The sequence below is a fragment of the Drosophila grimshawi genome, unplaced genomic scaffold (genome assembly GCF_018153295.1).
Source record: "Drosophila grimshawi isolate 15287-2541.00 unplaced genomic scaffold, ASM1815329v1 contig_80, whole genome shotgun sequence".
Taxonomy (NCBI): domain Eukaryota; kingdom Metazoa; phylum Arthropoda; class Insecta; order Diptera; family Drosophilidae; genus Drosophila; species Drosophila grimshawi.
The window spans coordinates 348,808-376,694 of NW_025063639.1; the positions used below are offsets into that span (position 1 = coordinate 348,808).

A 27,887-nucleotide genomic window follows, 5' to 3' on the forward strand; every position below is an offset into this window, starting at 1 on the left:
GTGTGCGTGTGTGGATGTATGTGCGAATATTCCACGCACAACGCAGTTTTTGCTATTCACTCACACACACACACTTATACAGCCCTTCTAGTCTGTTGCATGTGTGCCCTTCTCTGTGTACCCACACATATACACATATACATATATATGTATATACGCGTTATTTATGTGCCAGTGTTGATAAAGTCGAGTGGGTGGTAAAAATGAATTGTAAGGGGAACAATATGCTTAAATGCGAACAGCAAAAAAAAAAACACACATATGCATAAACAAGCGTTGACATACATATGAATATTTGCTGTACATAATGGTCGGCTGTTTTGTGTACCTTATGTACCATTTTGCATTTAAATACTCCCAGGAATCTAATAAATATATCTCATTTTTTTGTAATTGAAATGTTACATTTTATTTTATTATTATTTTTGTATTATTTATTATTATTATTAAATTAATAATTAAATTTAATACATTTTTTGCATTTTGTATATTGTTTTGTGAAAATAAATACATAAGAAATCTTCTATATTTTTATAATTTTTTTATTTAAATTTAATTAACATTTTTTTTATTTAAATTTTTTTTTTATTAATATGTTTTCTTTGCGATTAAATAAATAAATAAGAAATATTCGCTGATTTTTCGTATACATAAAGATTTCTTAGTTTTTCCAATTTCAATGTAAAATTAAATTAAATTTTTCCTTTTGAATTTTTAGCGTCGACTGACATGTTGACATTAAATAAATAAATCAATGATCATATAAATCAATTGTTCCATTTATAAATCTTATAAATATATACAAATTAATATTAAATTTGATTCTTTATTTAATATTAACTATTTTTTTTTTACTATTTATATGTTTGTAGTGTGGATTGACTTTAGTTGACATTAAATAAATAAGTACCTATGCATCTGTACAAATGTACCTATGTCTCTATTTGAAGCATGTGATTTTGCAACTGTACCAAAAATACAGAAATGCAAATAATTACAACAACAACGAAAGCAACGAATGCAGTGGAAATAAATTTTGTCATTTTGCGCAGGCAGCCAAGCAGTCTGTGCCGGAATCGGAATTGGAGCCACGCCTTTGCAACACTGGCAATGACACTGTGTACGTGAGCATGTGTGTGTGTCATCTCTTTCCCTCCCCCTCTCCCTACCACTGTTGCTAAACTCCTATATCAAGTTTAGGGTTACGGTAACGAGCGGTAATGAGAGACAATGAGAGAACCCCAACCACCCCTCCCCAATAAAAACCTCATAAGCACGCGAGCGCGAGCGAAACAGCAAAAGCAATGAGCAGCAGCAGAGCAACGACACCGAAGGCAACGACAACAGAACAGCAACAACAACATAACATTAAAAGCAGCTGTAGCAGACTTAGCAGAACAGAGCAATAACAACAACAGAGCAGTAACATCAGCAATACAAGAGCAACAACAACAGAGCATTGGCAGAAGCAGCCAAGCAACAACAATAACAGAGAAGCAACAGCACACTTCATAAGCAGCAGAGCAGAGCAGTCGAGCAGCAGCACAGTGAGCAGCAGCAGACTTAGTATCGACAGCAGCAAAGCTGTGCAGCCGCAGTCGCAGCACCAGCAGGCAGAGCAGCATCCCACAGCGCACACCAAAAACAATGAGCAGCAAAGCGAAATCAACGCCATTCAACGAACGAACGCAGCCATCTCGCTCTCGCGTACACACGCAGAGAAGGGGAGCTATGAGCAAATGTGTGTGATTTGTGAGAGCACACGAAAGAGAGATATGAATGGCGGAGAGAGAGCGAAGCTTTTAATTAGTGACTCGCATATAAAATGTGGGAGAGTGCGAGGCAGTTAATCAAGAGAGCGCACAAGCAAACGCATGCGCTCTCTCTCACTCGCTCCTACACACGCCGCGTCGCTCTGTCTTGCTCACTCACTCTCTTTATTTGACTCCCCCCATACCACACTCTCTTTTAGTGTACTAAGTATTTTTGCATTGATAATAGCTGCAAAAACAAGTTCCCATACACACATAACATCCCTTTGTATTTTCTAACCCTTTTTTTATGTGTGTAATTGCAGGCACTCACACAGACACACACACACATTGTTTTGCAGCTAGGAGACAATGTGACACACACGCACGCACACATGCATAAATACATATAATGTAAATAAATAATTTATACATAATGCGCTGCTGCTACTGCTGCGCCAAGCGCGCTATCTCACTCCCACAATTTTATTTGCCTTCGCCATCGTTGTCGACGTCTTCGTTGCCTTCGTCGTTGTCGTCTTCGTTGCCTTCGTCGTTGTCGTCGTCGTCGTTCGTTCGTTTGTTCTATGGCAACGTCAACGCATCCACCACCACCACCCAGTTAGCCAGCCAACTCCCCTCTCCGACCCAACAAACTCTGCAGTCGCTGTTGTGGGTGTTGCTGTTCGTGTTGAGTACACGTAGGAGAAGAAGCAGCAGCAGCTAGTATCGCTAGTCGCGCTAGTTGGAAAGGGACAAGGCGAGGGTGAATGAGCTCGCAAAGCTCAGGAGCATAAAGTACACAATTACACGCGTCTCGCGTCGCGTCTTTTATTTTTTTTTTCGGTTAGTTTTTTTTTTCATATTTTCTTTTCCGCTGATTTCTTATTTTGCTTACACATTTTCATCTTAGTTTAGAGCCAAGGCAGCTTCCCCTTATGCTAGCCTTCCCAAACTCTTCCTCGCCCTCCGTCTCTTCCCAACCTGTTTCCTTTTTTGTTTCTACATAACATGCTTTCATTTCTACGTTATCCCTCTGGGTCTGTGTGTGTATTAGTGCTAGTGAGCTGGCATTTTTGTGTTTGCTATTAAATTCTATGGCAGCCGCGAAGCTTGTGTGTGTGTGTGTATGTATTGTAGAAAATACCTAATGCAACATGCGCTTGTTACGGATACATTGTATATATATATATATATGTATATATTTAAATTTTCTTCTTATTTTTAGAACTTAATGCAGTTCTTACCACTCTAAAAAGTCGTTTAATACAGCAAAAGCTTACATAAAATTTCCTTTATTATTAACTTTTTTTTCTGCTATTAAATGAATTTCTAACAACTACGAAAAAAAAAAACGTCGGGATGTACATACATGTATGTATGATTTTCATGCATATGTGTTTGTATAAATTCAGGAAAAAACTCTGATTTATTCAATTAATTTGCAAATAAAATGTAATTTTCTTTCCCCCTGTTAGCTCAATTTTCTGCATTTTATTTCTTTACTTTATTTTTCTCCGTTTTCTGCTATATATAAACATGTATTGATTCATTTGTATATAAGTGTGAGTATGTGTATTCAACTGCACAAACGTTTGGATACAGCAAAAAATTAATCTCTTCACTTAATTTGCAAAAATAATTTTCTTATTATTGCCATATATTTTTTTCCATATTTTTCTACTACTTAATGGATATCTTGCCACTAGATAAAAAAATAAAAATAATATAAAAACATAACAAAATCAGTTTAATAAAATAATAAAAATTAAAAAGATAACGTAAATGATAAAAGTTGAATTGTTTACCTATGTCAAAACACTTTCTAGTCCGTCCAGACATAACATACATAGTTATGAATGTATACATATACCTACCTATATATATAGATATTCAAAGATATGTACCTGCTAAAAATTAATATGTCCTTTGTCATTTATATTGCTTCTTTTCTTAGGGGAGAGAATACTCTGCTTCGAATTTGGCGCTTACTCTCAGAGATTTACATACACATGTATGTGTGCATGTTTGAACATATATACACACACGCACATATATACAATAAAAACACTCGTCACTCACCTACACACACATAGAGAGAGAGAGAGCAGCAGCGTTATTCGTAAAAAGGTTTTTATTATGTCGTCTTTTTTCTTTCTATTTTTTATATAGATTTTAATTTCGTTGTTCGGCCTTATCGATTTTTTTCCTTTGCCACTTCCTGTTTGTTGATTTCCATTTCCATTTACATGTCTTCTGGGGTGAGCCGGGGATGGATGGGGGTGGAAGTAAGCTGCGTACTCGTAAGAAACGTCTGGCGTCTGGCTCGAGGCTGTTATATATATATATATATATATATATACATGTGAGTGTGCGTGTGTGTATTTGTCATTGCTGTATCGGCCACACCCATTGCGCCAATTAAAACCGTTTTAAAAGGCTAGTGACAAAAAAAGCAGGCAGAAGAAAAAAATTCGCCACAGAATCTGCTTGAAAATGTCTCAGGGGATTTTTGCACAGCTTTGTTTTAATTGGCTAAGGGACTCCAGCCAACCAGCTAAATATAAATATACATAAATACATATATACACACATATATATGTGTATATAAACATATGTGCTGGTTTAGCTTTTGTGCCGTTGGTTAATTGCTTGCGCTTCTAATTAGTCAATCAGGGCGCAACGTGTTCCTCCCCATTTTTGTATTCTTTTTTTTTTTTGGCGAGGCGATAACGAATCAGCAGCAGCAGCCAGCAGCCAACAGCAGCCAGCCAGTAACACAAGTAGACAAAAACAACAAGAACATGTGACGACTGCTGACTGGACGGGGTCGGCAAAGGAGCAATTAACTCAGCCATATACAAATACAAGCACACTTTAGCACACACAACCGCACACGAAGGAGCGTAGCGGAAAGAGGAAGGCAAGAAAGACACTCGCGCAAAGAGCGACTTCAGTCAGCAGCGACAGAGCAGCGCTACAGATTAAGGAGGTAGTAATAACAGCAGCAGAGCATCAGCAGCAGACCTAACAGCAGCAGCAATAGCAGCAGACTTAACAGCAGCAGACTTGACAACAGCAGCGAACATAATAAATGTATGTAAGCAGCGACAGCGAACAGCACGCAGCGTGCAAAAGCAGCGAACAGCCCGAAAAAAAACAAAAACAAAGCGCACATGAGCATGCACGAAAATATTGTTATTGTGACACAGCGCCAACACCGGCAATGCATGGATGGATGAGCTGCTGTTGGCAGGGGGAGGGGGATAGGGGCCGCACGATGCGCGATGCGCAACGACCAATCAAGAAGCGAGACAACTTTGACTGTTGCTTTACTCTTCTACGCTGGCGAGGGGGAAGGGGAAGTGTGGTGGGGGCGCTTATAGACATGCTCTCCACAGCATGCAAAAAGATGAAAGAGCGCGTAAAGCAAACAATCGAAGAAAAAAATAACGATTCTCTTTAATGCTCAATGTGTGTGTGTGAAAGAAAGAGAGAGAGAGAGAGAGAGAGAGAGAGAGAGAGAGAGAGAGAGAGAGAGGGGAGAGAAAGAGAGGCAGTGAGGTCAGCTTAATAACTTAGATTACGCTCGCTCAACAAAAGCAAAAATATTTCACAGCCAGCAGCAACATCAACAACAGCTGCCCCGTCATTGGCTAATTAGAGTTCGGCATTAATTAACGTCGTGTTAACAATAACAAAAAACGGTTGATTTGGCGTAGGCAGCAAATGCTCCTAAAACTCTTTTTAATTGGTTACCAAAAATATTGGCGGCATACAAGCGAATAGTATATATACTTATACATATGTATATATGTACATTAATATTTAAAAATTTCAAAAATTGTACGTAACTAATTTTAAGACTCCACTGAATAGAAAAATAGGACAACAAATAAAAGTAGATAACAAAATATATTTTTTTGTTAAAAGATATTAGAAAACCAGTACATTATTTTACTATGCCCAAGTACTTTTTTTTTGACAAACTGTATAAATATTATTACAGGAAGTCAAAACATCAATGTTATCAACATATCAATGTTATATTTATATTATAATTTCGCTTCAACAAAATTATTTTATTGTCAGTCTGATAGCATTTAGGGTTCCCTTAGTAGAAATATATATATATATAATGTTAAAATAATAGTACTGTCTGCTCATACTCATAACTCAATATTTTTATAGTAATTTACTCTTCGATTTATTTTCTCACACCTCATTTATATAAGTTTATTACGAATTGTTGAGTAAATTAATATAATAATATCAAATTTGCTTATTGGAAATCATTCTATAAAATATGACTCATTTGGTGCGTGGCAAATGCAATGAAAATCGGAAATTTACAATATATACACAATTAGACATTAAAATAAGTGTAAAGACAACTTGTCAATTAAAAAAATATATATATATATTATATATATATAATATATATATATATATATATATATATATATATCCAAAATGCTGATTTGATTTCTTATTGAAAATAAGAAGTTTCTGGTTTAAGAATTCTTTTTTAAAGGAAAAGATAACATTCACTCATTGAAAAAGGAACAATTTAAATATTTCCATTGTAATAACATCTTATTTGATATGTTATTAACTTATATTAAATAAACATCACTACCCGACTGAGTATTCTATACACTTGTGCAAAAGCTCAGACATCAAGGAAAAAATTAATAATTCATAGCCACATCAATTGGACGATCTACGACTTTTTTTTAATGCTCTTAACTAAAATAAAAAGACATTGAAAGTAGTGTTGGATTTTAAAAAAATTCATCAGCAACCATTATTAAAACAGTGTTTTTGGCTAAAAGTTATCCTTTGAGTATAATAATAATTTAATTTAATAATGTATTTATTATTTTTTATAATGTCGACTAATATCAGTCGACACAGAAAAAATTACAATGATTTGTATTTTAAGCTTTATTGAAGGCAATCATGACAAGCCACTTTTATGAAAATTCCTATGTATGTATTTAACAAATTGGCATGGTTCTAGTTGAGGGGGATTTGTTGGACTGTGATCGACAGCAGATACCCTAAGAACACATCAATATACCCCAACCTACTTCAGTTTACAATGTATATTGTAGATTTAAAGTACATAATTGCATTTTTTTTTAAATTAAATATTTCGTATTAAACGCAAATAAATTGCTCAAATAATTTGAATTTGACTAATAAAACAATTTAGTTTCTATATTTTTTTTTTGAGAATGTTGTGTATTTCAAATAACTAATAACTTTTTTCTTTTTTTATTTTCAAATATTTTGTTGTGTTTACAAATAAACTTCACAGATAATTAGCAATTACTTAATTAAAATTTTCTTTTTAAATACACAGAGTGTATAATCGAGGTTAAATCAATCGACGAGTCGTCAGTTTTACAGCTAGGACAAAAGTCACCTTAAAGGTCGATACATAATCACACAATTAACAGAAATATCCGTTCCAAACCACAATTTATTATTAAGTATTATTATGTTTTCCCCGCATTGTAACTAACACTTTTTTATCCTGAATGTGGGAGAATTATGGAGGTTCTTTTTGGTTTAACGTAACATAAAAATTATTAACATCTTGGGAAAACAACAAACCAATTGTCAGACAAGGATTCATCTTTATACAGATCTTTCAATAATATCTAAGCCGGCAATTAAAAATACGAATATCAGCAAAATTCAAGTACATTATCTGAATTATTTATTTTATTTTATTATTTTCATGGGCCTTTCGTAAAGGGACTTAGTATTTTAAGAGTGGACAGTTGGATCTTCCAACTTATATTCAAGATGGTCGCAATTGAATGGCATCTAAAAAGTGAACGACTTGTTTTCAGTAAAAAAATATGTAGGAATTCCAAGAAGTTTTCTTCAAATGTGTTCCGTTTAATTCAAACTAGCATTAAAATTCGTCTTCTATTCAATGTGTATTTAATATAGTAAGTAATTAAGAAAGAAGAAGTTAAGGTTCGCAAATTAAAAATTACTGTTTTTGTTGTGTGTGTGCCCGTAAATGTATTTCACACATTTATTTATTATTTGTTATAATTTTTATTTATTACTATGATGCATTCAAATAGTATTTAATACATTAGCTAACTTATGTGGAATATATAATAAATTGAAATTAGATTTTTTTAAATAGGTTTCTTAATATTTATGTTTAAATTTTGCAACACTGAGATACTAGTTAGCATTGAAAGACACAGACGGACAGACAGATGGAAATGGCTATAATCACTCGGCCTTTGATGTTGGCCAAGAATATTTACGTATCTTAATATGATTCAAAACTTAAATAATATATCAACAATGGAATACAATTGTTTTTATTTCTTATTCCATATTTCGTTTTAAACACTAATACTTCGTAAATACCTTCACAAATAATTAAAATTTTTAATTACTTCATTGTTTCCTTCTTGTTAAATATTTTTTATTAAATACACAGAGTATAAAAGATATATTGTATATTTTTTAAATAAATAATAATATAATTTATTTTTTTAAACGAACGATGATTTAATGAATGATTAATATATATACAGTAATGATGAAGCTTAGCTGAAACTTACCGATTTTGAATGAGTTATTGTCCCCAGCGGATTTCTGGTTGCGCTTTAATCTCATCAGACCAGCTGGCAAATATATCCTCCGGCCAGATATATCGTTACTATATATTCCCAGCTGTACAACCTGTGATGTTTTTGCCATTCACATTGCGATTTCTTTTATTTTGTTGTACGTAATTTTTTTTTTTGATAAGTTGGCTGATTAGATTCTAATTGAGTGTTGAGTTTAACGTATTATTGTTGTTATTTAGTTATTTTTTTTTTGTTTTGTACTGTTTTTAATGCTTAATATTATAGGAACTTTGAATCGAGCGTGTAGCGTGACGAGTTCAAATTGGATTGCACCTGAAAGGATGTTCAAGAAATATCCATATATATATATATAAGTATGAGTGTGCCTTTCATTTGTATGCAAAAAAAAAAAAAAAAAAAACCTGAAACAGAACAGAGATAGACTTCTTGCATCAGATCCTGGAACTAACTGAAGGGTTGAGGGGTGTGGTGAAGGAGCGGGGGTGCTTGAGATCGAGACATCAACGAAAGCGAAACCGAAATTGAGCGCAGAACGCGGAGCGAGAAAAAGGACACAAAAAAAGCAGAACAAGAGTAGAGGGTGGAGGTGAGTTGAGGGGTGAGGTGAGTTGAGGGGTGACGTGAGTTGGGGGTGTGCTGATTTGTAGGGTGAGTTGAGTTCAGAGTGAGCATGTATTTGGCGCGTCTAGTGACAGGTGACCTGTGGAACCCGTCAAAAGTTACGGTCAATTTATACGAACCCCAAAAAAAAGGAAGAGGATCGAGAAGGAAACATGCCATTCACCGTATTTTCACATTAGATAGCGGCGAGTGTCTTATAAATTACACAAAACACACACACACACACATATATATATATATATATATATATATATATATATACTCACTCACTCACTCGCCAGCGCAATCAATAGTCAAATACATATATATCATAATATATATAATTATGATGTATAATATACATACAGAAAAAAAATATTTATAAAATCAGGAATCTTATAAAAATTTCTTAATTTTTTTGTATAAAACATAATTTTTTTGCAGTGTGCAAAATGTATATGTACAAAAAAATAAATAAAAATGTAATTATATATATCTATTTTTTGTTTGTATGTAAATAAATGCAATATACATGGGCAAAAAAGCTATACAATAATTATGATGTATTTATGCAAGTATGTAAATGTAATACGGCAAATGTATACATAATTATGAAATATCCTTAATGTTTGCAACAAAAAAAAAAAACACACATGAATTTATATGTATATGCATAAGGATTGTTGAGGTGTGTTCATATGTACATATATTAAACATAATACATACATGTATATATGCATATATATATGTACAGGCGGGAAAGAAAGAGCAAAAGAGAGAGAGAGAGAGAGAGAGAGAGAGAGAGAAAGAAAGAGAGAGTTAGAGAGATTGTGCAATTCTCTCGGCAATTTAATTTGCCAGCTTCTGCTTTTTGCATTTTTAATATCAACACTTTTACTCCCACTTGGCTGACTCGACTGAGCCAGTTGTCTCTTTTTCATGCACACAATCGCATATACATATCTATATACACATGCATGTATATATCTATATATGTATACACATGTATACATATATATATGTTAACTTTTTTGCATATATACTTTTCTTATGGACCACGTGCCTCATTATTTGTGTTGAGAGCACAACGACTTTGATGCTCTCTCCCTCTCTCTCTCTCACCCCTTTTTTATGCGCATCATCCACCTCCCTCACACACAGTCGCAATAATCACTCCTTTACTCCTTCACTCGTTTTTTTAACGCTGCCTTTTTATTCCCAGTATGCACAACGGTATTTTCACGTACGTGTGTATGATGGATGATGTATGTGTGTGTGTGTGTGCATAATATTCTCCAGTTTGGAATGCGATTAACAAATTTGCCCAAAGCCTCATTATATTATTTTTTTTCCTATTTATTTATGCCAACTATTTTATTTTAATTTTTATTTAACTGTTATAATAGGAAATATTTGTTTTGTCTGTTTTCTGTATTCAATCGCATATGCACTTTTAGCAGCCTATGTACAAATATATATTTATATATATGTATTTATGCATGTAAGCAATAATTAAACAGTTATGTGGTTGAGACATAACGTAACGCTAATGCTCAACGTTCGTTAATGTAATTTTAACAGTTTGATTTGAAATGTTAAATGCACTGATAATCCGCACATATGAATTGAATGAATATAAAATTCAATCTTAACATTTTTGGAAGCTGATTTGTTATGTTTTTAAGGCTTATGTAAATTATACAAGAACATTGTGCATAATTTCTGTTTTGTTTTTTTTTAGCATTACTTTTTAAGTGTTGTTTTTGTATATGTATGCATGTATTTATGTACATGCCACGATTTTAAGTAGAAACGATGACTTGTCACATCATCATACGCTTTTCCTTCGTACTTCACATTAATAGCGCTGTGTCTATATTTCAGTTCAATAATAAAGAACCACATTAATTTCAGTGATTTACCAATCGTCAGGTGCTAATTATGTATGCATACATTAATTTAGTATAGCCCCAGCAAATTTGTTACAATTTTGTTGAAATTCAAAAACAAAACTTTGAAATTGTATCAACTAGAAAGCAAAAATATAACATTTTATTTTTAGTTTAATTTTTGCAATAAAAAATAATTATTTAAGTTCTCAAGTGTTAAATATATACAGCCCTTATTGTTATTAACCACAATAAATTTCTTATGCTTTTGTTAATTTTGTTGAAGTTTTAACAAGATGCAAAATGATTACAATTTATTTTTGATTTAATCATAAATTAATTAATTAATAATTAAAAATTAATTAATAAAAAAGACATTAGTTTTAGTGATTTACAATCATTATTATCACCAGAAGTTGAAATTTGTATTTAATAAATAAATAAATTAAATAAATAAATCGATATTCGGCAAAATCGTGTTGTATTTGCAGATTTTCTTAGACATGTCTAATAAAGATTATTTAAAAAAAAAAACACTAAGAGATTCCGATGAGATACAATAAAATCACTTTATTAAAATGTCGTTATTATGTACTTTAAATATTAAGATTATAAATATTATATTAAGCTTGTAAATATTTTTCAATAATCAATTATATGATTAACATCTTTTTCAATTCGAGCAATCAGTATATATTTGCAGCCGAATCGATTAATCGATGGCCGTCATTAATAATTAAAAATTGAATGGTTTTTCTGAAATCGCAATAATTATTAGGTATATGTAATAATGCACTTGATTAAGATTTAAATGAACTTATTAATTCAAGTTAATAACTTAAAAATGTTGACTTAATATTTTACTGAGAATATATGAAATTCAAATATGATTATTTTAAAACATTTTAAACTATAGCGAAGATACAGGTATCAGCCCCAGATTGACATTGAAGCTAAAATCGTCAGTATTACATAAAGAACGATGCAACCTTCAAATTAATTTCATATTTTATAGAGGGTATAAATTATATATTCTTGGTCAGCATTATGAGCCAAGTCGATTTTTAACGTTTCGATTTTTATTGGCTTACATGGGAAGAACTTCCTCTTTTTTAAAACAATAAAATAAATGAACTTTGTAAAAATCAGACTGTTTACTTCAATCATTTATAATTTTAATATATTTGCATTTATATTTAACAATTTTTTGGTCGGATTGAGATAGGCATTGACATACTTACAAGGAACATTTAGTTGAAAGGCAGTCGTCAACACAAAAATTTTAAATCGAATTTGTTGAAAACGAAAAGATTCAAATATTTTAAATTTAAAATAAAACTTAATATTTAAATTCAAATTATGAAATTAGAAATTGTTCAACAAATTTGAAAAATGCAGTGCCTTACTGGCTACACGCTCGATAGATTGAATGAAATAATTGATTTGCGTTTACTTCGTACAAATTCGGTATCAAAAAGGTTATTCAAGTTCTTGGTCAAAGAAATTTGATGACCCTTGGTTAGGTGCTGGTAAGCAAGAGGAGAAACAGGCCCCTTGAGCCATGCTTGGCTTGACTGCTTATGCAACCGCATTGGATTTATCGAAGTAACGTGCCATGGCTAGTTTCCTAGTTTAGGTTTCGGAGAGGAATGAAGACAATGGATGGGCAGTGACAAGTGCTGGACCATTTTCTCCTATTCTTCATCAAGCAGACTTGTACAGTAGCCGTTATGCGGTATGGATAGCCTACACTCAGAAAGAAAGCGCTCTGAAGTTTTGTAATTCGCAATACTTTTTGCGCCAAAAGTTCCTCACGTTGTTATTCAAAAAGTAAATATCAAAAATGGCAGTTGGTGAGATTTTTAAAAATATATATAATTTCCAAGAAGAATTGTTTGTACTGGTTTTTTGTTATTTATATTTTATTATTAAACTATTGGTATGAGAATTCTTACATTACAAAGGCTATAAATTTAATATAAATCAATTTGAAAAAAATAACGATTTTACGGGGAGTATTTGAATACTCGGCATTTTAGACATATAAACAATAGATAAACTCTATATAAAAGGATTTTTTCTACAAACAAGTATTTGCAATTATACTTTATACAAATATTTTCTATTATTAATAAGGATTTATATAAAAAATGTTCATTTTTCATTAGCAAAATATAATTGAGATTGCAGATTTAGGGCAAGTTTTTCAAAAAGAAATATTTTTTTATTTTTTGAAATTTTTTCTAAAATCAAGAAAAACTTTCTAGTTTCTAAAGCGATTTTCTAAATTTCATTGCCTTGACTAGCTAAGTCAATAATAATAATAAATTCCGGAACCCAATTGGGTCGTTATCAACCTAGCAAAACAGCAAACAGGTCAGGTTTCGTTAAGAGATCTGCGACAATTGTTTGATGTGGGACCGTGTGAAATTAACGCTGAGAAAATGCAGACTTATTTGACCAAGATTATCTATACTCTTGGGTACGCTCTGTCATGTCGGATTGGAATCAGTGGAAAAGTAATTCTTATTATTTACTCTTTACCACTATGACTGGCTTGAATTACCTCCGATTGACTGTTCGTAACTAATTAATCGTCGTATTATGATAGGTGTAGTGCTTGGAGTTAAATTCAAAATGGTGAAATAAATTCATCTGTTTCGTTTTCCCTGGTTCCTCTAAACTACTATACTCATTGCTAATTATTCTTAGCAAGAACCTATACAAGGTCTCTTTAATTATTACGTAGGCTTTTCCATGTAATCAATTCAGAATCTTCTATTTCTATAAGTTATAACTCAGTTTTAAATTCGTTTTTGTTTTTGGTTTTTTTATTTTAATTTTAACTTGCATAAATAACAATTTACTGCTTTATTTTTTGTAATTAAAATACCTCAGAAAATTGTATTTTTATGTTTTTTTTTGAGTCGACTAATATCACAGGGTCCTAATTCAGAATTCAGCTTTGATAACCTATAAACTCAATAATAATAACAATAATAGTTATAATTAATACTTATAATTTGATGTAATTTTAAGTTGTGTTTGTGTTTAGATTTAGAAAAAATTCATTGTTTTACTTAAAAAATTAACGATGAAAGATTAATGATGAAATACTATTAGGAGAATCTTACATAATTATTTGGCTTATGTGGTTAATGTAATTAAGATACTATTTAATAACTGTTGTATATTAGATTTATAGTGTAATTCAGATGAGCAATGATACCAAGGGATCTTTAAAATCTATCTTAATCATTTGTGTATATGTGTCTAAACTGAAGCACCATAAAAAATGACTGCCTGGGAAATGGAACTCAATAAGTATAATTTATTTTCGATTGACAAGCGAGGTAGGCATACGAAATTCTGGTAACACAGTTGATTTTATCAGTGGTGTATCCAAAATTTTTCTACAATATCTTGACGGTTGCAAGGGCTATTAAAAAAAATAAAATTGACGAGCTTCATTAATTTTCACAATTTTGAAATAAGAAAAAAGCATAAACATTCTTTATTTGTGACAAATGTTAATTATAGAATAACTCACTTCTTTAATCTTTAAGTGTATTGCTCCTTAAAAATATTTTCCTTTCTGGAATTGTGCTTGACCGCCATCGGCAGTCGAGTCGATAATCGATATAATAATGTTTCCTTCATTTCCTGATAATTCTGATATAAAGTGCATATTGTTGTTTTATGTCTAAAAGTTTAAATTTACTCTATAGATCGATTAAATATTCAATTATTTTGCCAAATAATTAGGCAAATTGTGTTTACATAAACCAATATGCTATCGATTTGCTTAAAAAAGTCTATCTGTCGTCTACTGACTCTTTTACTGGACAGAGGGTTCAAGCTAACTTAGATAGGTCAATTGATGCCTGGGATGGTGTCAACTTATTAAATCGTAATTGTGATAAATGCAAATTTATGTCTTTTTATAGGCGAATGCCCTTATTAAATAACTATTTCCTTAATGGCAAACCACTGGAACGAAAATCATTGAATGTGTTGATGATTTGGGTATCCTTTTAGCGTTCGTCAATAGAATTTGGCGATCCCTATATTACTAAAAACTCTATATATTTCACTTGTGTGTCCTGTTCTTGAATATGAGTCTTGCATATGGTCACCCAGTAATTCGCGATCTTCGTAATCGCACGTTATGCGGCGCGCCCCTCGATCGGTTTGGTGGAAGGTGGGTCGCAGTTTACCTGGGTCCGTGCATTAAAAAGCCGGTGCTTGTAATCATTGGGCTACTTGAATGTGCTGCTCGTTAGTACTACAACGTCTAAATGAAATTAAAATTTGGAAGGTAGACTCTTGGTAACATTTAGCTCCCATTGTTTAGCAAGTAAGCTCATCAAATCTCCCAAGTAGATTATTAATAAGTTCCTTCACAGAACACAGTGCTAAATAGCCGATTAATGACGCCCAAAATATCTAAATAAATATTTATTTTTATCCGCATAAATTATGTTTTAGTTTTTATATAGTTAGTTCCAAATGAAATGATAAATATATAGGATATTAAAAGTGAAAATTAAAAACAGCTAAAAGGTCAATTTAAAAAATAAAAGTTTCCAAATGAAATGAGATTAAAATTTATTAAATGAAAAGTGTGGGGATATTAAAATGTAAAATTCTGCAAAAATATTATTGCAAGAATTGGGGAAACGCAGAAAAAAGTAATCAGACAGACAAAAGTAAAATGATATGATAGGAGATAGAATATAAGTATGAAATGAATGGACAACAGTAAGGTAAGAGGTGAACATTTACAGATGGGCTTAATTTCAATTTGATGCCATCTCTCCACCCATATTTAATACATGTGTGTAGTTAACACTTAACTAGAGGCAGCATTGTCAGAACTGAGCAGAGACGTCGCGAATTCGTCGCCAAACTCCATTTTATTTATTTTAGTGGGTCCCACACACAAACACAGACAGACAGACAGACAGACAGGCAGACAGATAGACCGACAGACAGAATACTGAGCGCGTTACGATGCTCCACCCTTAAGATATGTATGTATGTAGGCATGTATGTGTGTATATATTTATTAGTGGAAAAAAAGCCAACCCATCCACACTGATCCAGATACAGTGTGCCCTGTGTGTGTGCAAGTGCGAATATACATATATGTACATATGTATAAGCATTGCCAGCATATATAAATGTGTATGCATGTGTATGTGTGTATGTTTATGGGTGTGTGTGTGTGTGCGTGCATATTCTCATTTCGGTGGAAAAAGTGACACTCAAAGCCAAAAGAAGAAAGTAAAGAAACGAAAAACTCGCGTCTGCGTTTACGCTTTTAAATATAAATGAATAAAACACGCATCGTGAGGAGGAGGCCAAAAGAAAAACCCCTTTGGGCAACACACACACACACATACACACACACACACACACACACACACACACACACACACACATTAATACACACATCTACATATAAAGCGACTGTCGCTGAAGTTCCAGCAACCAACGGCTGCATTGCCAGCCTCCAGCAAAGTAGAAAAAAGAAAAAAAAATCAACTCACGAAGAGGGAGGTGACAAGAGAGAGAGAGAGCAGAGCAGAGCAGAGCAGAGCAAAGCAGAATCGTTGTTGCTTCGTTTCGTTTTTGACTAACGAGCAAGCCTTTTTTTAACTCCTTCGCAATTATGTGTATGTACACACACACACACACAACATACACATGTACTTATGTATGCATATATTTTTGCATGGGGCTTCTAGTATACAGACGCACACACACGTGCTCTGTGATGAGTACATTTCACGTGTGTATATGAGTATATGAGTGTATGTGTGCAAGTTTGGAAATGAGCATGTATTTTTTATATCCATATGACTTGTCTCACACAGCACATACAATCTTTCATTTCGCATACACATATGTAAATGATGCGAACTGCATGCCTGCACACACACACACACATACAGTACACAGTAACATATGTACTTATGTTGTGCATGTATGTATTTACGTAAGAGTGGATTTTCTCATTTAGAAGTAAGGCAAACCAAGCAAGCAGAGGGCGTCAAAGTTAGTAGTTTTGTGGGTGTTGCCAATCGCTAGTGAAGTGTACAATGCGAAAATGTGACATGCTGGCAACTCCTTAGAGTACGCATTTTTCAACGTGTTTTTATTAATATTTAAGAAATATTAAAATTTTTGTGTTCGGGGTATCTCTCGCCTAGCCCATTCTTAGTTGCTTCTGATTATTAAACTGTAAAAATATAAAAATACATAATAATAATAAAAACTTCTTAAGTATTTAAATCTCTCTGAATATTCGAGTTGATAACGATTTCAATGCCCAATTTTTGAGTTTGCTTTCGAATTATTCGCAATTCCAAATGAAATGGCATTTTAATTTGATTTTGATTCGCATTCGACAATAGCTGATATTCCTAAATAGCGAGAAGCTGTCGAGAGACTAGAGACTAGACTTATTTTCAATTTGATCAAGCTTTATTTTATTTTATTTTAACAACCGAGTCGATGTAGCTATGTCCGCCTGTCTGTGTGGCCGAGTTAGAGTTAAGCTTCAATATTTGAATTTTTACATTAGTTAATAATATATTTATTAAAAGTCCATGCGTTTAGAATAGTGGATTTTATTCTTATAGAGAAGCTATAAATATCGATATGTGCGATAATGTATCAACGACAAATTATATTCTAAATTTCCTGTATCTAGCTGTCTATTATATGGTGTCTTAGATACTTCCTTCTTCTAGTTAAATACTTTTGCACAAACTCATTATACCATTTTTACCCAATTTCAACGTGTTCAAGGGATGAAAACAACAATATTCAAAATACAATGACCAACACGTGAAATATTCTTTATTTGATCATAAATAATTGGCGAATAAAATATTTTAAGCTGTAAATAGGTCAATAAATGTATCATTTATATCATTGTTAAAAATAATTAATAATAAGACCATCTGCAAAGATTTTGTTAATTGTTGCATGTCTATGTATGTATAAATTTTAAAATGTTTATGTACTTATTTAACGTAGACTAATATCATTCTATTTGTATTAATAAGTCTAATATTAGAGTTCTGTGTGTACACATATAAAAAAAAAACACCCTGAAAATATTTTTTTTTAATTTTAGAAAAAATATACCCTGGAATTAAGAAGAGAAAAATTTCTGTTTTTTTTTTTAGAAAAATACTTTCAGAATAATAAGATAAGTTAACCTTCCGATTTGCTAAAGATCAGGCGATATTTTTCTGAGTATATTTGAAAGATAGAGAGATGGATATGTGATTGAAGTGTGTCTGTCCTTGAATGTATTTTCAGTGCTGTTAATTTAGTTAATTAACAAGTTTGCCGCCTTACCCTTGTCAGGCGACATCATCGATTAGTTGTGTACCACTCGTCGTGTTTGCACATTAATTAATTACGTAAATAATTGTGCGCGGCAATAAAACAGATGAATCCGCAGCCACAACGCCAAAAGCCACTCCTTTATTCAGCTATCCCCGCTAGGCATTTGCATAAGCTGACGCCTCGCACACGGTAAACGATCGGTAAACATTAATTCATGGGTTTCAACGCGTTTATTGGGCTCAACCCAGTCATATAAGCATGCATGTACACTGAGAGAATACCCGAAGGTAAATACCGATTTAATTTTATATTTCGTGTAATATGTAAATGTAGAATTCTTATTATAATTATTTATATTATTATATTATTTTTCATTAATTTAGTTATCTTATTTTTTAGTTTAGAGTTTAGTTTAGTTTAGTTTAGTCTAGCTTGTCCACTTAATTATTAATATATGTGGCTGTTGTTATAAATATATTATAAATAAATTGTCTTTCTTATTATGTTTTTTTTTTGTTTATTTATAAATTCTCTTTTTTATTATGTATTTTATTTTGTTTATTTATATATAATATCATTATATGTGTGACCTATCATATATCATAAAATATGACACATTGAAAACCGAAATATTTAATTTGTTAGAGTGTCTAGAAACTGTTTTGATAAATGATTTTGTTTGAAACTATCGTTTAGTAGAAAATAAATTAAATTAAAATAAAAATAGCACTTAATATGTCAATTTAATTTAGCCAAAATAAAAATTATTTACAAGAACTGTACAATTTTCCAATCTTAGTTCCATGAATTTATGAAAACCGTGAAGAAAATATAATGCCAGTTCTAAATTCTTACATTCAATATACTGATATTAAACTGAAATCGACGAATAACTTAATGCGATTCAAACTTCAAATTTTGAATGAAGTACAAAAAACTATTCTTATATCCCCTATTTGATATTTCTGTGTACACATGAATGTGATACATAGATTTGTTCGCTGCCAAGGTATGACTTTTTATGAATTAGTGTGTGTGTATAAATATACTTAAGTGTGTGTGAATTGGTTGTTTTAAATAAATACAGGTGTTCAAATACACGGCTGCCAATAGGAATCGACATATGTACACACACATGTGTGTATGTGTGTGCTTGTGGTTGGGTGTGTGTACAACACACTGATATTTGTACATTCATCATACATCAACGAGTAGATACGATTTTTAGGAGTGAAAGTTTACTATACCATTTCATTATGTGTGTCGCATTTGATATTTAAAGACTTGAACCTAGTCGAGCTCTCTCGACTCAAGTCTATTTTTGGAATGTAACAAGCAGAAGAAATCCTCTTCGACCCCATAAAGTATTTAAAGTATTTCTCGTATTTCATTCTTACTTAAGTTATATAAGAAGTTGCTTAATTATAACCCTTTCCTTTGCCTTTCCCATTAAAGAATGTGTGTACATGTTAATAATATACATAGGGTAAGCATATATTTTGGAATAAGTTAAAATAATGGTTAAGCGATAGTTTAAAAATTATGGAAAATTTATTTAAACACAAGCAATCAATACTGAAGATAAGTAAACATTAAAAGATGGGAAAGCTATAAGATTATTTACCAAAAATAAATTATTGACTTTAAATTTATCACATTTGAGCCGGTTCATTATTAGTGCTGAAGTTTTCTTGTCTTTACCTGTATTATTCGTATTATACTACTTGCTCGTAAATCAGCTCGAAATCACCGCCACATGCATAGAGTCCACAAAGTTTTGGTATATTCCTAGATAGAAATCGATGTCCAAATAGTCTCTCAAAGCTGGAAATTGCAATTAATTTAATTGTTTAACTTTTAATTTTGGAAATAGTATTTCATCTTCGCAACACAAAGATAATCCCATGATTTTGACTCCACTTGTCTTGAACGATTCTCTGGAGACTTGATTGGTCCAAATCAATGTCATCTCATAAGTGAAACTTGGCAATATAATTTCATCCATCAATCAGGTTCCGATTCGAGATTTATTTTATGGAATATTGGTTTAATAATAAATCATTATAATCAATCGGCCGTTTTTACTGACGGAACACATGTATTCAGAAACAGATCTAAAGCTGGACGATCGTCTTACATACTTCTCGGCATCCTCTTCCATTTCGTCGGACAACTAACCGTATAGTAGAATCTAATCTAGTCTGGGCAGTAAACATAAAATGTTGTTGTGAAAACGCGATTTGAAATTACATCAAGATTTATGGAAAATACTTGCTTCTCCAAAACAGAGTGAAAGCTGCGGATTCCTAAAAAACTACTCCACGAATTTCAAATCGAAGTCTGTCTAAGCAGTTGCATTTTAAAATATATTTGGCAATCACAGTGGAAATGTAAATAATTTAAGAGACGTTCAGCAGTGAAGATAAATAAAAATATAATATTATTTAATTTCATTACAGGATTTCGAAATTACTAATTAGAATTGCAGCTAGCGTTAAAGGTTTTTAAACTAGAATGTTGTGGGATATACTTTTATTTAAGTTCTGAATGACTTAAAAGTTGATTAATTGCTATTTATTTAAATTTAGCAGTAGAATAATGGCCAGTTAAAAATTGTGATTGATGTTGCTCATGTTGCTCACTGTTTTAGAGACCATAGCAACTAAATACGATCTCTGAAACACAGTTTAATTTTGTTTTCTTTTGTTTTTTTTTTTTTTTTAACCTGCCTAATCCTAAATCGTTGACAAAACAGTTTTAAATATATTGTCTATATTGTAAAAAATTATGCGCAGCATGATGATGATGGAAGAAAGTATTCTAACATTTTGTTGTCAGTCTCCGTTCTGATCAATTGCTATCAGTTTTACAGCTCGGCTAGCTGTGCTTGTATTTTATTTTATTAATTTTTTTATTTTTTATTTTTCTATTGGGTTCAGTCTTCTGTTTTCAGTTCAGTTTGAAGTTAGTTTGCATATTTATGGAATCATTCAGAGTGCGTTCCATTGAAAATGTTTGTCAGATTAGGCGGGATTAAATCGATAATTTTACAGTTGACATAAATTAGTAATGATATAAACAAACTCACAATATACCTCAGTGTTCATATGAATATATGTATATAAGTATATGTGTATATTTATGTATTCAGGTTCCGACGTGCTTTACATTTTTCTTTTATTTATTTTTATTTTTTGTTATTTTTCTTTTACGCACCAAAATTCAGTGTCAGCATGCTTAAATGTCGATTTTTTTAAATTGTATAAAAGGCAGTTATTTTTAAGTTTTAATGCAGCATTTATATAGATAAAAAAGACTTTACCTTTTATTTTTATAGATGAAGAATTGTTTATAGTTTTGAAAATAATTCGGAGCTTGAGTTTCAAAGTTTATAAAAATCGGTAAAGATGAGATTTTTCTCGAAATGTATCAGAAAAATGTAGCTTCAAGTGTTAATGATAAATAAGCCTTTAAAATATTCAATATACCTTGAAATTTAGCCATCCGATTGAATTTTAGCGAAGTACAATGAAACACTATAAAAATAAATACATTTTGCAATGCGCAATGAAGTTACTCTATGAATTAATTATAATTTCAATAAGACAAGATACAAAAAATACATACATAATTGAAAATATAAGAACGCTCCGAGATCGAGATGAGACTGATAAGAATATCAAGAATATATACATATGTATGTGTTTACTTTGTGTACTCGCCGATTTGCACAACTACATTATACATTTTGATGTTGGCGATGTTACATTTTAAATGGGCACTCGGAATTCCAATTACAGATGCACATGCAAAACTTTTCTTATGTCTCCGAGATCGAGCTGATTACACAGAGAGTCGGAGCGATATCTGGACCCATTGAAAATGCATAAAACAGGGTATCATGAAGTTGTGCGAGAGTGTGCAACAGGCAGAAGAGTGCATAAGATATTTACATTTACAGCTGCATTCGAAATAACAGTAGTGCTGCTCTATAAAATAAAAATGTTCAATATTTTCAAAGCTCCTCTCATTCTACTCTTCGATATACATATTTCCTAATCCTTTTCTTATCTTCTGTTTGAGACAGTTTTATTTAACTGTAGCAATTTAGGCAATAATAATATTACTGCTGATGAAAATAGTAGATATATTTAAAACTTACCCCGTTTATTAAGAGTATATTAAGTATAATAATAAAATAGTAACGTAATTGTTTATTTAAATGCATTCATCAAAAATTGGAATTTTTGCACTGCTGAACATCTAAAACACTTAAAAATATTTAATTCTGCAACACAACAAATATAATAATAAAGAGGGTATCCCTAAGCGAGCACTCCGACTCGCTAAAAAGTCTGTGAAATAGTTTCCGTTCTTAATTGTCGCCTATACAAAGTTGATTTTATTTACTTAGTTTATTCCACGTGTGATCCAAAATTCTCATCTGTTTGTTCTATTTTTGTTTTCAAATTGCAAAACTCGAATATACCCCGTTATGGCAATTTGATGTTTAAGGGGTATGAATAGATAACAAGGCAACAAGTTGGAAGGGGAACGCGAGCTTTGGTGCCTCGTCGAGATTTCTGAATGAAATCGTAAATTTTGGGGCGTTAATAAGAAGTGTGAGTATGAGTGTGATTATAATATATTAGTATACGATGTTAAGCATGTGGGCATATGTATATTCTTATATGGAAATATGTAAATGCTATTCTCTATAACCGGTATGTTAATCTACAGCTACGGTCAAAATAATAGCAGTAGTATTACATGTTTAAAAATTGATGAAGATTTTATTGATTGAAGATGAACAATCAATTTTGGCATAGCTATAAAAAAAATTAAATAAAACCTAAATGTAATCATTTTTGTATATATTTTGTTTATATTTTTAAATTATTATTTAAATTTATCATTATAATACTAGTGGAAAAATGAGAAACCAAAAATTTGTTGTTTTACCGAATTGCATTTTTCTGCATTTTTCTGCATATTGAAGATATTGAAGAGTTGTCGATTTGATCACCATAAAATTAGTCACATATATTTATTAAGTTCTTTTAGAAGCAACGCTACTATTATTTTGACCGCAACTGTGCTTATGTCTGTATATTCTGTGTCCCGTGCATGTGCTCTCTTGTTTGTAGCCTGCTTTGTGCACCCAGCAATCGGACAGTTGGACAGTCGGACAGACAGACAGATGGGCAGCCCGTACACATGTGTAGTCACACCTCAATCCAGTTAGATTTTATTATTATGCGTTTGTATTCAGATGATTTCTTCGTTGACTAAAAATTTCTTATTTCTTTCAGCTCTTTTGTGTGTATATCTCTTCTTCAGATATGTTGTGTGTGTGTGTGTTTGTGTGTATGTGAACGATCTACAGCCCTGGACATTAAAGCTTTAAAGTGATCAGGTTAAATTTATTGATATGCCGTTCTTATTTTCATTGACAAGAATAAGCGACAGACAGACAGACCGACCACTCACTGAGCCCATGCCCCACGCATTAATGTGTGTGTGTGTGTGTGAAGAAGTGTTAATAACCACACACGTTCATATATGTATACATATGTATATGTTCGCCTGCAGCTACTTAAGAGTATGAGTGCAAGAAATACCAGCATGTCTAAATGTCGTACCCGTAATAATAATATTATAATAATGCTCGTCTCTCTTCCACAATTATGTTTGTTTCCCTTATTACGCTTTTGTTAGTTGTCCTGATGTGTGTTTGCTGTAAACGGAATGTTGACCTTCGATTAGCGGGATGCAGCAACAGCAACAGCAAGAACAAAGATCTCGTCTCTCACGTCTCTCTCGTCAACCGATCCGAAAAGCTGAAACAAAACAGAGGCCCAATAAGAAAGGAATCGTCTACAAAAGTAAAAGACAGGTAGATATTTTTTTGGGTTTACGGCTATCGGTATTTTATGGATTTGAGCAGAGTACGCACCTTAGTAGGATGGTGAATTGCCAAATAGAGGCGTCTCACCCGCAACATTTTGTTAGTTACTCGAATGGACTTTGCAGTCATGTTTTCTTATTATTAAATTTTTATTAAATTATTCTAAATACTAGAAACAAGAAAATAAATATTTTAATATTCTTATCAATTTTGTATTATTAATAAATAATTATAAAAACTGAAAAAAGAAAACTGATATTTTATTTTATTTTATTATATTATATTATATTATTCTAAATACTAAACTAAGTAAATATATATTTTAAAATTAATATCATTAATAATATTAAATTATTCTAAGTATGTACTAAAAACAAGATAATAAATATTTAAACATTCGTATCCATTTTGTATTATTATTATTATTATATTTTTATAATAACTATAAAAAATAAAATCGATATTTTATTATATTATTCTAAATACATAAAAAAAGAAAATAAATATTTTTAATTGAATGAATATATTTATATATGTACATTAAATTTTGTAGTTCATTTGCAAAATTACTTGTTATGTTCGTCTGCATACGAAAATGTGTGATATACATTCGGCTTCAGCCTTAAATTTACGAGCGAAACAAGAATAAGAAAAAGGAACAGTTTTAATTTCAAAGTTAAACCAAGTACCAATTTTGCAAGTGCTTCTCAATCTATAAAGATCACGGTCGCCAATTGGTATATGGAAGGAATACATAAAGAAATAAGAAAGAGAAAATGCAAAATTGTTGCTATATTTTCTATTGCTGATGTTTAAGGTTTCTCAGCCCATTTTTGAAAGCAGGATGTGGCCAGAACCCTTTCCTTTTCCACTGCTTAAGAACAATTACATTTGTGGATACTTTTTTGGAGTATCGCTGTTGTTATTGTTACTTGAACATGTAGCTGCTGAAGAAAAATAGTACCATAATAAAACATATTTTTGTAGAGTTTTTCATTTCTCCAAACCAATTTAATCAAATTTAACGACAACAACGAAAATTTGAATTATTAGTATATGTAGTTTAATGCAAAGCAATTGCATTTACATATAAGACTTTTATTCGATTTTTCAAAGGAATGGGAAGGTTTTTTCACCCTTCTTAATAATGTGAATTTAAAAAATATAAATGTGAAATCTTAAAATACTAATGGTTAAGCATAATTTAGTAAACAAAGTAGCTAAGGAGCTGCATATATAAAAATCCCGGAAGAAATTAAAATATACTTTTCAAAATATACTTTCTCTCTTAGTTTGATGAATCTCCTTTAAGTATATAATATATTTATAGATGTATATTATATACATTCAAAGAATGTATATATGCTCAAAATTACACTCCGAATCTGTATGTATATATATATGTAAACGAACATATATACATTCTTTGAATTTGAGTTAAATAAATTCGGATAGGGGCACAGGATATCTCTTAGTTAGGCACTTTTCTTTAAGTTCCCATGTCCTAATTATGAGACCTACGTCCTAAATAGTTTACCATTCGATAGTCTGATGAATCTCCTTAATTTAAATAGATATATATGTATATGGATGCAATCCTTTTCTCAAGGATCATACTTTTGGAATGTACTTACATAAATATGTACTTACTTTCTGTAAATACTTACATATGTACATGAATTTACATTAAATAAATTCAGATTGGGCTACAGGATATCTCCCAATCTAGGCTAATGCAACTATTTGATGCCTAAAATATTTGTACAATTCTCATCATGGGTACTTCTCGAGAGTACCGGGGACACTACTTCATACAGTCACACATACATATATACAGACTGAGAGCTTACAGTCGGTAGCATCGAATATTGAACAATAACAATAACAACAGGAACAGGAACAGAAACGGAATTCAACAAAACTTTAATGAGGTGAACTTGACCGAAATTTCACGTTTAAGGGCGTGCTGGTCAGCCGGCGGCATTTTGCTGCCACCACCAATGGTCAGAGTGGCGGTGTGGCAGAGCGGCAAAGGCCGTGGCAGCGACAAAGTTGCCTGCGTTCGTATGTGCGGACATATGTTGCGTGCGTCGTGTTATCGCAAACTTTATCATTTCGCAATAAATTGGGCGCGTGCCATACATACAACCATGTGAATATACATAAATATATATATACATATATATATAAATATATATATACAGTGGCGGTGAAAATAATAGTAGTGTTGCTTGTCAAATCATTTAATAAAAATCTTTAAAACGATCAAAACTTTAATGCCGCCAAACAGGAGATGTTTGGTTTCTCAACGGGGGTTGATTTAAAATATTATTATTTTTCAGATACTAAACGTAGTAATATAATCACATTAAAGTTAGTTTTAAGAAATATTATTTATACTTATGTATTTTTTACATATTTAAAATGATACATTTCAACAATAATTTAATTAAAGTAAATATAAAATAAAAATTTACAAATAAATCAGAGAAATAAATTAGAGATTTTTATTTTTTTGGTTATAATTTATAGCTATAATTTTAGTTCTCTTCAGTATTGATTGCTTGTATTCAGAAAAATTTTCACAATTTTTGAACTATATGTGTGCACAACTATTATTTTGACCGCAGCTGTATATATATGTGTGTGTATTTGTGTGTGTTTGTGTCCAGACTGAGAATTCCAGAAGTTTGCGTTTGCCTTTGCCGTTGAACTTTAACTGACCAACCATATTTGGGTTAACACCAACTCTGTCTTTACGACATTTGCTGCACGTCGCTTGACGGACAGGAGACATGAGACAGGATACGGGAGACGTAGGCGGATTGTATGTATGAGAGACGGTTGTCATCAAAAATTTTGCTTGGCGCGTTGGTGGCCTTGGTTTTGGTCTCTATTATGCGATAACGCGTCTGCTAAAAGTAGACACACTTGAAAATGTGTTTTCTTTTTTTGTAGAACTTTAAATTTCACCCCGCAAGCACAAACAGGCGATAGTTGCTATGGCATCTTAAGGGTGCTTGGTCCTAGCAACTTTAAAATTGAGTAAAGAGAACTGAAAAATTGGCATTTTCACGCAGATACTTTTTAGAGAAATAAATAATTAATCATTATGCATAACAGACATGAGTAGACACGATTAAAACGGTGAGGGAATTTAGAGAACTGGGATATCCTGTGGCCTATTCCAAATTTATCTAACACAAATTCGCAGAATATAGTTATGAAGTAATTATATATGTATGTATGGCATTTCAGATCGTAATACAATGATATTTTTAATTTGATTTTAAAGGAGTATTGAGTTTTTTTGATATACAATTTTTTTTTAATGAAGAACTGCCCCCTCTAATTTGTATCCTAGCTACACTGTAGGGTTCAGCGTACTAAAAATTAGATATTCAAAAATATATATAACTTACGGAGATGATTATTGTACTCATTAGTATCAGAGAAGTCCCGCTAAAATACCCTGATATCTTATAGCGGGGTTTTTTTTTTATAGTTTACGTACCAGAATTGGAATCAGAACCAAAATCATTTCGCTTGAATGATATATATAAATTGAGGGAACCCAAATCAGATATCACAAGTTTGGACCTACACATATATACACAGACATATCATATCATACTTAATATATTCGATTATATTCGATAATCTGCGGGTTCCGTCCCTGTGATTTAATGGTTATTTATTCGTTAAGTACCTCAAAATATATCGCCACTCAACAGGGGCAGAG

General features: G+C 31.8%; 1 protein-coding gene across 1 annotated transcript in view; it reads right to left on the reverse strand.

The window, feature by feature from the left end:
* The window catches only part of LOC116806075 (zinc finger protein 2-like), a gene marked incomplete at its 3' end in the record, with an annotated part of 46,552 nt that extends 37,908 nt beyond the window's left edge, over positions 1-8,644 (reverse strand). The window contains exon 1 of the mRNA XM_032742051.2: positions 8,354-8,644. The remainder of the gene's footprint in view (positions 1-8,353) is intronic.
* Positions 8,645-27,887: the final 19,243 nt, after the last annotated feature.